This window comes from Mastigoproctus giganteus, chromosome 10 (assembly GCF_048544385.1).
Source record: "Mastigoproctus giganteus isolate SK-2022 chromosome 10, ASM4854438v1, whole genome shotgun sequence".
Taxonomy (NCBI): domain Eukaryota; kingdom Metazoa; phylum Arthropoda; class Arachnida; order Uropygi; family Thelyphonidae; genus Mastigoproctus; species Mastigoproctus giganteus.
This window is the reverse complement of record NC_143584.1, coordinates 117,138,818-117,155,429: the sequence shown is the minus strand read 5'-3', so window position 1 is coordinate 117,155,429 and position 16,612 is coordinate 117,138,818. Positions and strand designations below refer to the sequence as shown.

At 39.5% G+C, this 16,612-nt stretch overlaps 1 protein-coding gene across 4 annotated transcripts in view; it reads right to left on the bottom strand.

Moving 5' to 3' along the window:
* Positions 1-16,612, bottom strand: part of unc-104 (kinesin family member unc-104) — a 1,041,320-nt gene that overhangs the window by 453,185 nt on the left and 571,523 nt on the right. The gene's annotated exons all lie outside the window — the stretch shown is intronic.

Below are 16,612 nucleotides of genomic sequence, written 5' to 3'. Positions count from 1 at the left end.
AGTCACAAAGTTTAATTTCAAAAAACATATATACAATACATCATTCCTCCATTATGCATGTTAGAGAAACCAGAACTTTTGATATGATTTCCACAAAATCATTTAATGTCCAGTGTTCTCTAACATGAAAATACTTAGCTGTCATTTATATTTCCTGTTACGAGTCTTAATATGAATTTGTGCCCAAACATTTACATCAACTGATGAATTGTGAAGTAAGTGAACTGAAAATGATGCAGTTCTTTCTGATTTAATATAGTGTGAAAACTAGCATTTTATTAAAAGTCTTTTTAAATAATTTAATGTTTCTTTTTAAGTTTTTAACGTATGATTTCTTATTATGCATAATATAGAATTTACTGCTATACCAATACAAATAATTTTAAAAAGGCCACAAATGAAGAAAAACTTTTATTGACAAAAAATTAATCAATAATCTTAAGAAATTATATTTAAAAAATTACAGCAAAGGTAAAGATAGCCTGCATGAGAAGCATGCAAAAGTTTGACGAAATTTACCTGTAAAAGTACTATGCCATAACGACATTTGTATCGTTGCTCGCTAGGTAAATATACAGTGGGCATTATTGGCCAGGAGTAGAAATTGAATCAGATGGGAGATTGAACCTCCCGAAGTGAAAGGGGTAACATAACCTTTTTCCTTTAGAATCACTGGTGGACTAGTGGATAAACTGTTTATTTAAGAAAAAAAAAAAAAAAAGGCAAAGGAAGCCCACACGAGAAGCACGGCAAACTTTGAAAAATGTTTTACCGGTGAAACTACGTTACGAACATTTTTTACGATGCCAGAACTTCCAATATGACTCTGTCGTGATTCAATTAGTGATTCTAAAGAAAAAAGGTCAGGTTACCCATCCCCGCCACTTCGGGAGGGTTTCAAACTCCCGTGGAATTCAACTTCTACTCTAGACCAATAACACCCACCGTCTGTTTACCGAGCGAACAACAATACAAATGCCGTTACGGCAAAGTACTTTTACCGGTAAATTTCATCAAACTTTTGCATGCTTCTTGTGCAGGCTTTCTTTAACTTATCAAAATTATTTTTTATTGTGTGCTGGGGAGAAGAATTGGTAATCTTAACTACTCTTTTTACAGCAGAATTCACTGCTGGGTCCATCTTGGACTTATTTTGCCACCTTATTTCAAAGGTGCTATTGAATAATTTTTTTTTTCCCTTTAGATTTAGAAATTTAAAAAGTCTTTAGCTCATAATTATTAAAAACAATCTTAAACTGATAAAATTAAATAATACAGTTGTAGAAAACTGAAAGAGGGGAATGTAAATATTGTAAATCAACTAATTTAAAAACGATTAATTTAAGCCTACTTTAACAAAATATATCAAAAATATCCCTACCAAAAGACAGCACATATGGATAAATATCAGAAGTCATATTAATCAATATGAGAAGTCCCACAACTGAGTCACATATCGTATATTCTGGCATATGTCACCCACTGTAATACTTAAGCATAAATTATTTTAGGGTGGTAGTAGTAGTAGTGGTGTCATGTGATGCAAGAAAGCATGTGCATGAGCTTATGCAGCATCAGCCAAAAAAAAAAAAAAAAAAATCATACAATCCCCTCCAAATGCCAGTCCCGTTCCTCCTTAAATTTATTCAACCTATCAACATCCACAACGACAGATGGAAGTTTAATCCAGCAATTAACCACGCGCTGGCTAAAGACAAATTTCGACACATCTATTCTACATCTGTCTTTTCTTAAATTGAATTTATGCCCCCTTAGGTTCGTAATCTGAACAAGTGCAAGGCTCCCATCAGAATTCGGCGTGCTCAACCCATTCAAGGCCTTATATACCTCAATCAGATCACTGCACAGGTGCCTAGTCTCCAGTCACTGCAATTTGCAGAACTTAAGCCTCTCTTGGTAAGAGGATCCCTTCATTCCCCTCACCAATCTTGTTGCCCTTCTCTGTACACGTTCAAGTAAATCTACATCCTTCCTAAAATGAGGCCTCCAGACCTGTACGTAGTGCTCAAGGTGTGGCCTGACCATTGCCTTATACAGAGGGATAATCACCTCCTTTTCCCTGCTAGCAAAATTCCTATATATCATTGACAAAACCCAATGACCTGCCCTGGCTGCCTGTCTGCATTGCTCAGAAAACTTCATATCTGCCTGCACAATTACTCCCAGGTCTTTTTCATTTTCTACCACCTTAAGTGTAGTACCACAAAGTTGGTACGTTACTCTGGGGTTACTTCTACCCATAGGCAGTACTTTGCATTTGTCAAGGTTAAACTTCAGTTGCCACTTCTTAGCCCATCTGCCGAATTATCTAGATCCTGTTGCAGTAGCACACTGCCATTAATTTCATTAACAACCCTGCCAACCTTTGTACCATCTGCAAACTTCGACATTAAGCCTGATATACCTTCATCAATATCATTGATAAATATACAAAACAACAGTGGACCCAACACCGAACCTGTGGGACTCCACTAATAACATTAGTTCACGAAGAGTAGAACCCATTGATTACCACCCTCTGTCTTCTCCCACTTAACCATCCTTTTATCCATTGTGGCAACTTACCCTTAATACCATTCTGCTCCAAATTGTACAATAGTCTTTCATGCGCAACAGTGTCAAAAGCTTTCCTGAAATCCAAATACATGATATCAAAATTATTGTTTGCATCCAGTTCCTTTGTAACCACATCATAATATTCTATCAAATTTGTCAGACAAGACTTTCCCTTAACAAATCCATGCTGTGTCTGAATTATTGCAGCAGTCTTGTCTAGATGATCCTGCAATGCATCATTAACCAGTGACTCTATTATTTTACACAGAACAGAAGTTAAACTAACTGGTCTGTAATTACTCGTGTCACCCTTCGATCCCCCTTTGTGAATTGGGGATACATTTGCACATCTCCAGTCCGTGGGAACCTCCCCTGAGTCCAAGGATGCTCTCATAATTATGGCCAAGGGTTTGCTTAGTTGCTTTGCCGCCTCCTTTAATATAACCGGATAGATCCCATCCACCCCAGGTGCTTTTCTTAGGTTTAACTTCAACAATTTCTCCTCCACTTTGCTCTCAGTTATTACAAAATCATTAAGCATCCTGCTACAATTTGATAACCTTCTGCCATTTCCAAACCTTAATAACTCCTCGTGTGAGAATGTAGATGCAAAATACTCATTCAGTTTGTTTGCTATCTGGGCAGGATAATCATCAGTCGATCCATCGATATCAAGTGGACCAATCAGATTCATCTCCTTCCTCTTAGAGTTTATATAAGTAAAGAAATCCTTGCTGTTTTTCTTAGCATCTTTTGCCAAGGATTTCTCATAATCTGCCTTCGCCTGCCTAACCTCCTTTGTGACCTGATTACAGACTAGCTTATATCTGCCATAGGCTTCTGAGTCGTTTGATAATTTATATGCATCCCATGCATTTTTCTTCACTGGTACGAGTCTCATTAGTTCATTTGATAACCATTTAGGCCTAAACCTTGAACAGTATTTCTTAATAGGTATGAAACTTTTAGTAGCTTCTACGATTAATTCCTTGAATGCTTCCCACTTAGAATTTACTGTTGGTAACATCGTCAGTTTATCCCACTGTACAGAATTTAAAAACTTTCTGAGATCACTGTACTCACCTTTACGGAAGCAAAAACACTTTCCTTTACCCCTGATGGTAATTATATCTTTAAGTAAATCCCACATCAGTACAGTGTGATCACTGCCACCTAGTGGTACCTTTATCTGCAAATTCTTAATACACGAATGATCAAGAGTATTACTCTCTCTGGTTGCCTCTTGAACATGCTGCTGCAGAAAACAATCATTCAATAAATCCACAAAAGTCTGACTAGTGTGTGAGTGACCAACCCACAAGTTCCAGTCAATAGAAGTTAAAATCCCCCATTATAAGACATTCTGATTTACTGGCCCACTCTATTTCTCTGTACAACTGTTCATTGTACTCATTCGAGTCATTAGGACTATAACACACTCCTACTCTTATTTTTGCTTTCGCAGTGCTTATGTCACACCAAACTGACTCAACAGTGCACTGTTCATCTATATCAACCGGGTGCACTTTTGATTTTATGTTTTTCTTAATTAACAGCATAACACCTCCTCCCTTTCTATCCTGTCTATCCTTTCTGTACACATTGTACTCCCCAAATTCCAGTTCTGCATTCCTTATATCTGTGTGACACGACGTCTCTGCTATCCCAACAATATCGGCCTTTGATGTCTTGACCAACACTTCAAATTCATCAAATTTATTTACTATACTACTATCATTGGTATACATTAAAGCATACATGCTCCTATTCCTATTCCTAGTTACCCTAACACATACCATAAACCCACCTATTTCAGGATGACTGCCATCCGTCCCTGAAAACCCAACACCCCTCGCTCCAGGTCTCTACTTATTCTAATAGAAGTTGTCCAAGGATCACCTTGACCTCTGCCTACGGCTACTGTTAAACTATTAGTCCTTGTATCCCCCCCAAGCTAGCAGTTTTCCGACCCACCTAACGCTGCCTCGACAGCATCAGCAAATATTCTTGCACCCTTTCTATTTGAGTGTATCCCTTCCCTGTAGAAGCAGTCTCTCCTGTTAACAAGTACAGTCCAGGCTGAAAAAAATTGTACACCTTGAGCCTTGCACAATCTTTCGAATTGATCGACAAACTCTCATCATATACTCCCTCCTATTGTGTCTGGGCAGAATTGCAGACACTTTCAAATTCAACCCTAATTCTCGGCTTTTGTTCAACAGTGACCTGTACTTGTTAAGTAATTCTGTCGGCCTGCTATTCTTAATGTCATTAGTGCCAACGTGTACAACTATATCACCTTTTGCGCCCTTAAAAGATGATATCCGTTCTACATTGTCATCATCCTTTGCCCCTGGCAGACATACCCTGATCCTGTTCCACCTATCCTTTTTACGAAGCATATTACTCGTTTCCCTGACAATAGTCACCAAAAACTACTAGTTCCTGTGGGACCAGCGCATTCTGCCTTGGGGGTTGCCGCTGTGTTGCGTGATGACCAAGTGCAAGCTCTGGCATTGATGTGGGCAGCTGAGAGCTTGATGGGCCCCTCAATTTAGATCTTTCGAGGGCATCCACTCTGTCCTTCAAACTCAGGGCTCACATCTGGTGAGTATGGGCTTGGCACACCCAGGGTCCTGAGCTGGATATCATCATTCTTCTTTTTCTTGGTGATTCCTTTCTTCTCTCTCTCTCTCTCTCTCTCTCTCTCTCTCTCTCTCTCTCTCTCTCTCTCTCTCGGGGTAATTCAGAAAAATTTTTTTTTTTGGCTGGTGCAGCATAAGCCTCAGGCTTCCTTGCACCATATGGCTAATGATAATAATAATAATAACTCTCTTATAGGCCCATAACAACGCTGAGTTTTCGCCTGATTTCCTTACACTCCTTACATCGCGCACACACAAAGACATCCCACCATGGCAATATCATGTTCCGTTCCAGAGAGTTCGGCAAACATTGCACAAGATGCACATTTTTTTAGGCTGTGAAGCGTTGGAGAATCGACCCCCTCAGTTCTCCCCCGAGTCACAGCACTCCTGCCACTTTGTGCCCATTGCTTTGCTGCTCTAGTTTGGGCCATGCTATTTTAAATTAATGCGATTAAAAAATTAAATTAATTAAATGTCAATATTACGCTATCTAATAGAAACAGTGAAGCGTATTAATCTATATAATTATGCATTAGAGCTACCTGGCTTTCTCAATGAAAAATTTGAATTGCCTACCACTCTATACAGAAACAATGGCTGCAAGATTCGAATGAAATAATGGTTTTATGTAAATTAAGTAGTAATCCACAAAAACTCTTTATCTAAATTAAAATAAAAATAACCAGCGTAACTATAACTATAAGACTACGTATTAAGTACAATAGAAAATAACAATTATGTAAATAAAAAGGCAAACACTTATCGCTTTTTTGGAGCCTGTAACTCACAGCTGTAATTTTTAAAGAGACTTGGGTTTTTAAAGAGAGTTTTAAAGAGGGTTAAATCACTTAATTGATGAGTATAAAATGCTAAGCTTGAAATAAAAGGCATATGCCTAATGTTAGAAGAACAAATTAATACCGATATATTTACAATTTATTACTCCTATTTTTACACAAATAGGAACTACACTGACTCTCCAAAACCCAAGAATTTTTTCATCAGATGAAAATAGTTCATGAACTTTGTCAGGAGTTATATTTTTTGGTTTACATTTCAAGTATTAGAAAAGTAAATTTATGAAATTATTAATTTCTTATAGAAAATGAACTTCCATATTGAGGGTTTTTTATTTTTTATTTTTTATGGAAGACTAATTTGCAGTAGAAATAAACAGACAACAAGGAATGGCTTGTTTTCACAATATTTGTTTGTGATTGCGATTGGAAGAAGCAGGGCGAGCATGATGTAAAATTGCTATTGTTGTAGTGTATGTATTTAACATATTCTGTTTTACTATTTAACATTAAACCTGTCATTTATTTTCTTTTCCGTTTCGCTCTGTGCAACATAATAACTTATACAGAATGAATCCAGAGCGCACAGGCCTCTTTGCCTATGTTTGAACTATTCTTGGCCATCAAACATATGACGTAGCCATGAAACTAGTGGGAGTCGTGAAACTAGTGTGAAACGTTTAGGCTAGTGGGAGCCAAACGTTCAAAGCCGCTAAGTGAATTTTCTTATTTATTGATTTGAAATTATTGTTTTTCTAAAACTTTGATTTAAATTTAATAGTATAGCATTATTTTGTGATTTTCTGATTAATCTGGTGTATTTATTCTTTACTCGGCCTTGTAATTGCATAAAAGTATCGGTAAGGGTATCAAATCCACGTGTTACAAGTTGCAGCTCCGCTGAGCGAGAAGTTTTTTTGCCATATTTAGCTGCTTTATTGACAAATAGTTACATCAAATTATTTTCTATAAGTAGCTTATAGATCTAGTCGGGATTCTTAGTTTATTCTGAATTGAGACAGCGAGATTTGGAAGTTAATTAATACTTAAGTGTTCGTAGATTTACCGTTCATAACTTGCCGCCATTGTTATACGAAACGTTATATCCCGAAATAGATAGTGTTAGTATAGTATAGTATACAATATAATACTGTCAATTAATCAGTAAAATCTATTAATTTTGTTAAACTTCGTTGTCAATTAAATTGTACTTTTAACTAAATACATATAACGACTTAGATTACAAACGTAACATAATTAATTAATACATAACTTGATACGGAAGTTATATAAATGGAACTTGTTGATAATACTCGATACTGAAAAATATATATAGCATTATAACGTGTTGAGATACAAGTTTAGGGTTATAATTTTGTACTGAAATTGAAATTTTATTGAAATTAAATCGAATTCATGACTCAGACCAGAGCAGCAAAGCAAAAGGCTCAAACTAATGGGAGTGCTGTGGCTCAGGGGGAGAACTAAGGGGGGGGGGGGGGCAGTTGCCCTCTGAATCACAGCCTTTTAAAATGCACTGCTTGCATGATGTTTGTGGAGCAATCGGGTACGGGACATGATATTGCCACGGGGGATGTCTTTGTGTGTGAGCGATGCAAGGAGTGTAACGAAATCAGGCGACAACTCAGCGTTGTTATGGGCCTATATGAAAGCTTGAAGGACAGGGTGGATGCCCTCAAAGGATCTAAATTGAGGAGCCCATCAAGCTCTCAGCTGCCCACATCAATGCCAGAGCTTGCACTTGGTCATCACGCAATACAGCGGCAACCCCCAAGGCAGAATGCACTGGTTCCACAGGAACTAGTAGTTGTTGGTGACTCCATTGTCAGGGAAACGGGGAACATGCTTTGTAAAAAGGATAAGTGGAACAGGACCAGGGTATGTCTGCCAGGGGCAAAGGTTGATGACGTTGTAGAGCAGATATCATCTTTTAAGGGCGCAATAGGTGATACAGTTGTACACGTTGGCACTAATGATATTAAGAGTAGGAGACCGGCAGAATTACTTAACAAGTACAGGTCACTGTTGAAAAAAAGCCGTGAATTAGGGTTGAATTTGAAAGTGTTTGCAATTCTGCCCAGACACAATAGGAGGGGGTATATGATGAGAGTTTGTCGATAAATTCAGCCCTGGAAAGATTCTGCAAGGCTCAAGGGGTAGAATTTTTTTCAGCCTGGTCTATGCTTGTTAACAGGAGAGAATGTTTCTACAGGGATGGGATACACTTAAATGGAAAGGGTGCAAGAATATTTGCTGATGCTATCGAGGCAGTGTTAGGTGGGTCGGAAAACTGCTAGATTGGGCTAATAGATTAACAGTAGCCACTGGCAGAGGTGAAAGTGATTCTTGCACTGCTCCTATTGAAATGAGCAGAAGCCTGAAAAACAAGATTCAGGATATTTCAGAGACTGCTGGGAGTCATTGCGGTACAAGTAAACACATTGGTTGTGTTAGGGTAGCTAAGAATAGAAACAGGTGCATGTATACTTGCGTGTACACCAATGCTAGGAGTTTGGTAAATAAATTTGATGAATTTGAGGTATTGCTCAAAGCGTCAAAGTTGGATATTGTTGGGATATCAGAGACGTGGTGTCACACAGATATAAGGAATGCAGAACTGGAATTTGGGGAGTACAACGTCTACAGAAAGGATAGACATGATAGGATAGGAAAGGAGGAGGGGTTATGCTATTAGTTAAGAAAAACACATAAAATCCAAGGAAGTGAAGCCAGTCGACATCGCTGGACGGTGCAGTGTTGAATCAGTTTATATCTAGGAAATAAACTCATACACCGACCATTGAACAAAATTTACTGTAACTAAAATTTTTACAAATAGTATAAAAAACAAATTATTTACAATAAACTAATAATTGTATATTGCGGAATACTAAAAACTGTAATAAAAGATCGTTTACCATAAAATAAGCTAAAAAATAAAATTAAAAGCGCTAAAAACCTGGAGCTTTCGAGAGCGTCAGCTCTCTTCTTCAACAGTAATATGACTTTCTGCAACATCTCCTTAAATAGCAGGTTCACGGTACCTCCACACGTGATATTTCTCCACGTGGTTCAATCGGCACATGGTCAGAACCGGAAGCAGAAATGTCTCGGGTACGTGGCAAATAAAATCGTTCATCTGAACTTAATACAATTGTTTCAAAAATAGGATGAATACCCATGCCTCTATCTCTATTCATGGTATTATTACTGGATGAACGAATCCGTAAACCCTCGAGCCATTTACGCTCCCAGTATCCGTGTGCACGATCCAAAATAATAGCGTCTGTTGCACAAATTGAAGCAGTGTGGCATTGGAGGCAAATTGCTGCTATGGATAAAGGGGTGGTTGAGGGGGAGAAGACAGAGAGTGGTAATCAATGAACACTGCTCATCTAATGTTAATGGACTAATGTTATTAGTGGAGTCCCTCAGGGTTCAGTGTTGGGTCCATTATTGTTTTTTGTATTTATAAATAATATCGATGATGGTATATCAAGCTTAATGTCCAAGTTTGCAGACGATACGAAAGTTGGCAAGGTTGTTAAGGACACTACTGATGCTATGCTGCTGCTGCAACAGGATCTGGAAAGGTTGAGCAGATGGGCTGAGAGGTGGCAAATGAAGTTTAACATTGACAAATGTAAAGTGCTACATATGGGAAACAGCAACCCCAGAGCAACGTATCAACTCTGTGGTACTACACTGACTGTGGTAAAGAATGAAAAGGACCTGGGAGTAATTGTGCAGGCAGATATGAAGTTCTCTGAGCAGTGCAGATGGGCTGCAAGAGTAGCTCATGGTGTCTTGTCAATGATATACAGGAATTTTTCTAGCAGGTATAAGGAGGTGATTATTCCCTTGTATAAGGCAATGGCCAGGCCAAATCTTGAGTACTGTATACAGGTCTGTAGGCCTCATTTCAAAAAGATGCTGGAAAGAGTACAGAGAAGATTAGTGAATGGAACAAAGGGTTGCTCTTACGAAGAAAGGCTTAAGTTTTGCAAATTACAGTGTCTGGAGACTAGGCACCGGCGAGGTGATCTGATAGAGGTGTATAAAGCCTTGAATCCTTATCTGTTCCTCCCATCAAAGGCGTGGAACAATGGGAGTCTAAAGTAAACATCCTCATCAACAAGTGATTTAAGCAAGAGAAAATAACAGAATCCACACGCAGTCGCATCCATGCCTCTGGCTGTCAGATTCCGCAATTCTATGGGCTACTGAAAGTCACAAAAAAGGTGTACCATTAAGACTCATTGTCTCCTATTGTGGCTCACCGAGTTATGAGTTGGCGAAGTTTGTCTCGGGGCTCTTTTCTCCCCTAGTAGGCAAGACCGCCAACACCTTTCCAACAGTGGTGAATTTATAGAATGGATCCGAATCCTATCCATCTCAGAAGATCAAATCATGGCATCATTTGTTTGATGTAGTGTCCCTTTTTTACTTCCTTCCCAGTAGAGCTTGCCATCACATGTGCCAAGAAACTCTTGGATAGCGACCAGACACTTGGCAACAGGACCAAACTAACATCGGATAATATTTCCACCACCATCAGACTGTGCTTAACTGGTGGCACAATTATGTTCAACGACTCCATTCCCCAACAGGTACATGGCACAGACATGAATTCCCCAGTTAGGTCAGTCACTGCAAACATCGCAATGGAAGAATTGGAGAGTCATGCATTTATAAGTATGCCAGATCCGATTACCTTTTAGTGTCACTACGTGGATGATGTGTTTGTGGTTATCCCCAGAGATTCGGGCGGGCGACTCTTAGTCCACCTGAACTCTCTGTCGCCTTTCATAAAATTCACCATCAAACTAGAGTCAGACAATACCCTACCATACTTAGACACCCTTTTCCGACATGAGGGCACGTGCTTGAGGATGACAGTCTATCGCAAGCCAATGTCTGCTGGCCAATTTACCAACTATCGGTCAGCACACATGCGCAGCCACCTTGTTAACTCATGCCTGGACCCACTCTAGTTAGTTAGTTAGTTAGTTAGTTATTTGGTTTTTAGGAGCATTAGCAACTAAGGCCATATTGCTCCGGGATATACGGTGGTCATTCCCCGACCTTTCCACAGCCTCCGTATTTGGTGGTGACGGGCTCGAACCCCGGTCTAATCAAGAAGCGTGTGCTACGCACTGCTGCTCCTTCCCACCTGGCTACGGAGGCGCCCCCACTCTAGTTCTACGGATGAGAGGCGCACTGCGATTGCTAGGGACAAGATGGATCTTATGAGGTGTTGCCATCCCACCAATACCCTAAACAGGTGTGACCTACAGGCATGTAACCACATAGCGACCAACAGGAACATTCAAGATAATGACTCCACCACGAGTGCCTTTAACCCATACTACCTAAACCTATCACAACAGGTTTCTAGGGTCCTGAAATCTCATGGGATAAAGTGCATGTAGCTCCTGGGCAGGAAATTGCAATCCCTCATCTCTAGAGTGAAAATACCAGATCCCACCTTACTACAAAGTGGACTAGTCTACTGCATTTCTTGCCGTGACTGCACTGGTTGCTATGTCGGAAAAACTGGAAGAAGGCTCGGCAAACGTATCTCAGAACACGAAAGAGCCATCCGCTTAGCGGACATAGAACACTCGGCTATTGCTGAGCACTTCTGGACAACTCGACCCAAGCCACGATGTCATGGTTATTGATCGGTCCCACCATTACCGACGTCAGCCTGGTTGGAATTGTTGCACATCATGCGTTCTAATACTTCAGTCAACAGAAGCAGTGGATGTCGAGTCCACCCTGTTACTGAGGCAACCATTCTCATGACTGACAAATGTTGCAACGTTCACAGGCTTCAACATCAAGCAATTAGTTGTTACCTCACGCAGTTTACTGTGCATGACTGGCACCGCACACTCTTATGTTCTACGTTCCTAAACTTTCGGCCGACCGGGCTAGCCGAGTGGGTAAAGTACCTGCCCGGCAACCCAAAGGTCGCGGGTTCGATTCCCGCCTCGGGCTTGGATCAAAGTACTGCAAAAACCTTGGGAGGTGCAATATGGCCACAGAAGCCGATGCACCAATAACTACCAAATCAAAAAAAAAAAAAAAAAAAAATCCTAAACTTTCAGTTCAACTGATGAAGGTTACCTTAATAACCGAAAGCTTTTTTGTACTGTATGTATTTAACATATTCTGTTTTACTATTTAACATTAAACCTATCATTTATTTTATTTTACTTTCTGTTTTGCTCTGTGCAACATAATAACTTATACAGAATCAAAGGAATAGTCTGCCCACTCCAACTATTCCTTGTTTCTTTTTTTGACTGCATTTGATCCCATATAACCAAATAATATAACATATGAATAATATAACATGAATAATATAATATGAATTACAAAGTAATGGCAATACTAACACTTCTTTATGGTTCTGAAACATGGATACCGAAACAAAGAGACATTAATAGAATACAAGCTGCAGAAATGAAATTTTTAAGATATGTTAAAGGATGTACAAAATTAGATAAAATACCAAACATAAATATTAGAAAGGAATTAAAGATTTACTCAATTCATGGAAAAATTATAGAATATAGACAAAAGATGGAAAGAACATGTAGAAAGAATGGAAGATAATAGATTCCCTAAATTAGCTTATACGTATAGTGCAAAAGGAAAAAGAGAAAGAGGAAGACCAAAGAAAAGATGGGCAGACCTCTTCGAGATCGGAAAAGGCGGATCGCCTAATCCATGAAGGAAGATAAGATAATAACCAAATAATAAAATCAAAAGTGAACATTTTCATCCATTGCATTGCAAAATGCTATTGCTGTACTTATAATATCCAGATTTATAATGTCAGTTAGAAATTGTGCGGCTTGTCTGCACTGCTCAGAGAACTTCAACTTCATATTTGACTGCACAATTACGCCCAGGTCTTTTTCATTTTCCACTAACCTGAGTGTAGTACTACACAGTTGATAAGTTACTCTGAGGTTACTGCTACCCATGTGCAGTACCTTGCATTTGTCAATGTTAAACTTCGATTGCCATTTCTGATCTCATCGACCCAATTTTCCTAGATCTTGTTGAAGTAGCTCACCCTGGTTGGAGTTGTTGCACATCATGTGTTCTAATACTTCGGTCAACAGAAGCTGTGGATGTCGAGTCCACCCTGTTACTGAGGCAACCATTCTCATGACTGACAAATGTTGCAACATTCACATACGTCACAACCACAGGCTTCAACATCAAGCAATTAGTTGTTACCTCACGCAGTTTACTGTGCATGACTGGCACCGCACACCCTTATGTTCTACGTTCCTAAACTTTCAGTTCAACTGATGAAGGTTGAGTACTGTATACAGGTCTGGAGGCCTCATTTTAGGAAAGATGTAGAGTTGCTAGAATGTGTACAGAGAAGGGCAACAAGATTAGTGATGGGATCCTCTCACCAAGAAAGGCTTAAGTTCTGTAAATTGCAGCGGCTGGAGACTAAGGTACCTGCAAGGTGATCTGACTGAGGTGTACAAGGCTTGAATGGGCTGAACATGCTAAATTCTGATGGGATTCTTCCACTTGCTCTGATTACAAACCTGAGGGGACATAAATTCAAATTGACGAAAGACAGTTGTTGAACAGTCTTTGTGTGGAAATTTGTCTTTAGCCAGCAGGTGGTTAATTGCTGGGATAAACTTCCATCTGTCATTGTGGAAGTTGACAGCTTAAATAAATTCAAGGAGGAATTGGACAAACCTTTAGGGGGAATTGTTGTGTGAAATTGTGTTTTTTTTTTGGCTGATGCTACATAAGCTCATATGCTTGCTTTCTTGCATCACATGCCTCTATTACTACTATTACTAAGTTCCCTAAACTTCTTTGTGACCTGATTACAGATTAATTTATATCTACCATAGGCTTCTGTATCACCTGATAATTTATATACACTGCATGCACTTTTCTTCTCTGCATCTCACAATAATTCATATGAGATCTATTTAGGTCTAAGCCTTGAACAATATTTCTTTACTGGCAAGAAAAGCCTAGTAGTTTCTTTAATTACATTCCACATTAGTACACTGTAATCACTTCCACACACACACACACACACACACACACACACACACACACACACACACACACACACACACACACACACTATGGATCTTTTACCATATATAACATAAGCTCCCTTCACCTGCTTTTCTTGATTTATATTGCTTATTTTTATCACTTTGTTCAATTTTTCTGTCAAAATAATCAAAGGAATAGTTTGGTCACCCCAACTATTCCTTGTTTTCCTAAAAAAAGTTAAAATCCCCCCCCCCTCATTATGAAACAATCTGATTTGCTGGCCCACTCTATTTCCCTGTATAGCTGATTGGTATACTCATCACAGTTATTAGGCAAATAACCACTCTTACTCACCATTTTGTTTTCTCCAGTGCCTATATCACACCAATCATTGCACTCATTACTGAAGTCAACGGGATGCACTGCTTTACATTTAATATTCTTCATAATTATGAGCATAACTTTTCCACTGTCATCCCTGTATGCACCGTACCCTCCACATTCAACGTCATCTATGTCTGAGTGATATCACATATCTGCTATTATTACAATGTCTGCATTTGATGACTTAATCAGTACTTCAAATTAATCAAATTTATTTACAATGCTCTTAGCGTACATGCAAGAATACAGTCACATGTTTTCCTCTTGGTTATCCTAACACAGCCCAGGTATTCATTTATTCCATGATGACCCACAGCAGGGCTTGAAATCCCAAGACAACTTGTTTTCTACCTGCTGCATGTACCAAGACTAGCAATGCAACAATCACTTTCACCTCTGCCTGCAGCTCTAGTTAAACTATTAGTTTGTGTATCCTCTCCCCACAAGCTAGTAGTTTTCCAACCCATTTATCAATGCCTCGATCACATTAGTAAATATTCATGCACCCCTTCTATTCAAGTGTATCCCATCCCTGTAAAAGCAGTCTCTCTTGTTAACAAGCATAGGTCATGCCAGGAAAAATTCTACTCCAAGAGCCTTGCACATTCTCTCCATGGCTGAATGGATTGACAAGGTTCTCAACATATAATCCCCCCTATTATGACTGGGCAGAATTGTAGGCACTTTCAAATACAATAATAACGTGACTTTTTGCCAACATTGCCCTATACTTGTTTTTAGCTGCACTGCATTCATTATTCTGCCGCATTTTTGAGAACAGTAATATTTTTGTGGACTGTTTTTGAATTACTTGGTTTAATGCCTTTAGTATTTCGGTAGATATGTATTCTACAACCAGGTTTATGGATTGTTGTCTTGCTTTTCTTCCAGTACTGTTTGCATACTCCCCATTCAGCATTAGACAAACTCCCCATACTTTGGTCCTTGAGTTTGTCACAGACAAATTCTCAGATATGCCAGACAAGCTGTGCTTGCTACGTGGGAGTCTAAACCGCTGATGGAACTGATATTCGGGTGACATCCAAATCAAGTGGACCCAATTACGGTGAAGTCCAGACGGTCTGTGACAGCCAAATCCTCCGCTTGCACCTTCATGATGGTGGGACTGTTGGTAATCCTGGGTATAACGCCCATGCAAAAGCACACTGTGGGTGACCATCCAGGTGTGAACCAACGTAAGCAGGGGTCGAAGTGTGGTGCCACACCACATGGAGGAATGTAGCTCCTCTGTGTTACAAGGCAATACTATGTAGGAAATGACTTTCATCAACCGGTGCAATACCACCACTTTGCTTATTGGAGGTTTAAAGTGGTGGAACCCATGTTTACTCTTCAGAGCTCAGTTCCGGTCAACCCTTCCCCCACCACTTCCATCATGCAGTATGACTGATGTCTTTTGAGGTTATGAACATCATGGCTAGATCCAATCTTCCTAACATTTCGAGGGTACAGCTCTAAAACGGTGTTCGCAGGCCGGCCGCTAGTTACTACACCAGACCGAAACTATTGGTAACTCTTTAGGAGGCTTCCGGATAAGCTAGTATCTAATCTTGCTACTTTTACTCTGCCAGATAGTGACTGGAGGGAGTCCCAGTAGTGTGTATGCAGGGGGCATTGCCAAGGCCATGTTATGTCAAGGATCTGGGTATATTCTTACCATGTGTACGCCATATCCAAAAATTTGATTACTTCATACAGCATGTCCCCCCCACTTTTTCTTACTATTGAATACACTATGAATTTTCAAACTAACAGAGTAAAAAATTATTCGCTGTATGATTCCTTTTGTCGCAAAGGTTGTACTTGTGCATATGTCCATTCCGATATTCCCTGTCAGAGACTTGGTAATTTGGAATCACCTCTTTTCGATCTTCTCTGGCTTAAAATCTCTCTACCTCATTGTGTCAAATTCATCTGTTGTCTCTATCGTTCTCCCAACTCCACTAATCACTTGGAGCTCTTTTGACTTCCTCTCTTTGCAACTTGACTTTCTCCAGTCCAACTTTCCTAACAGTGAGGTAATTTTCCATTGTGATTTTAATGTTCACAACTCCAGCTGGCTTCCGTTTTCTAGTCACACTGATCCAGCTTGTCGAGATGCTG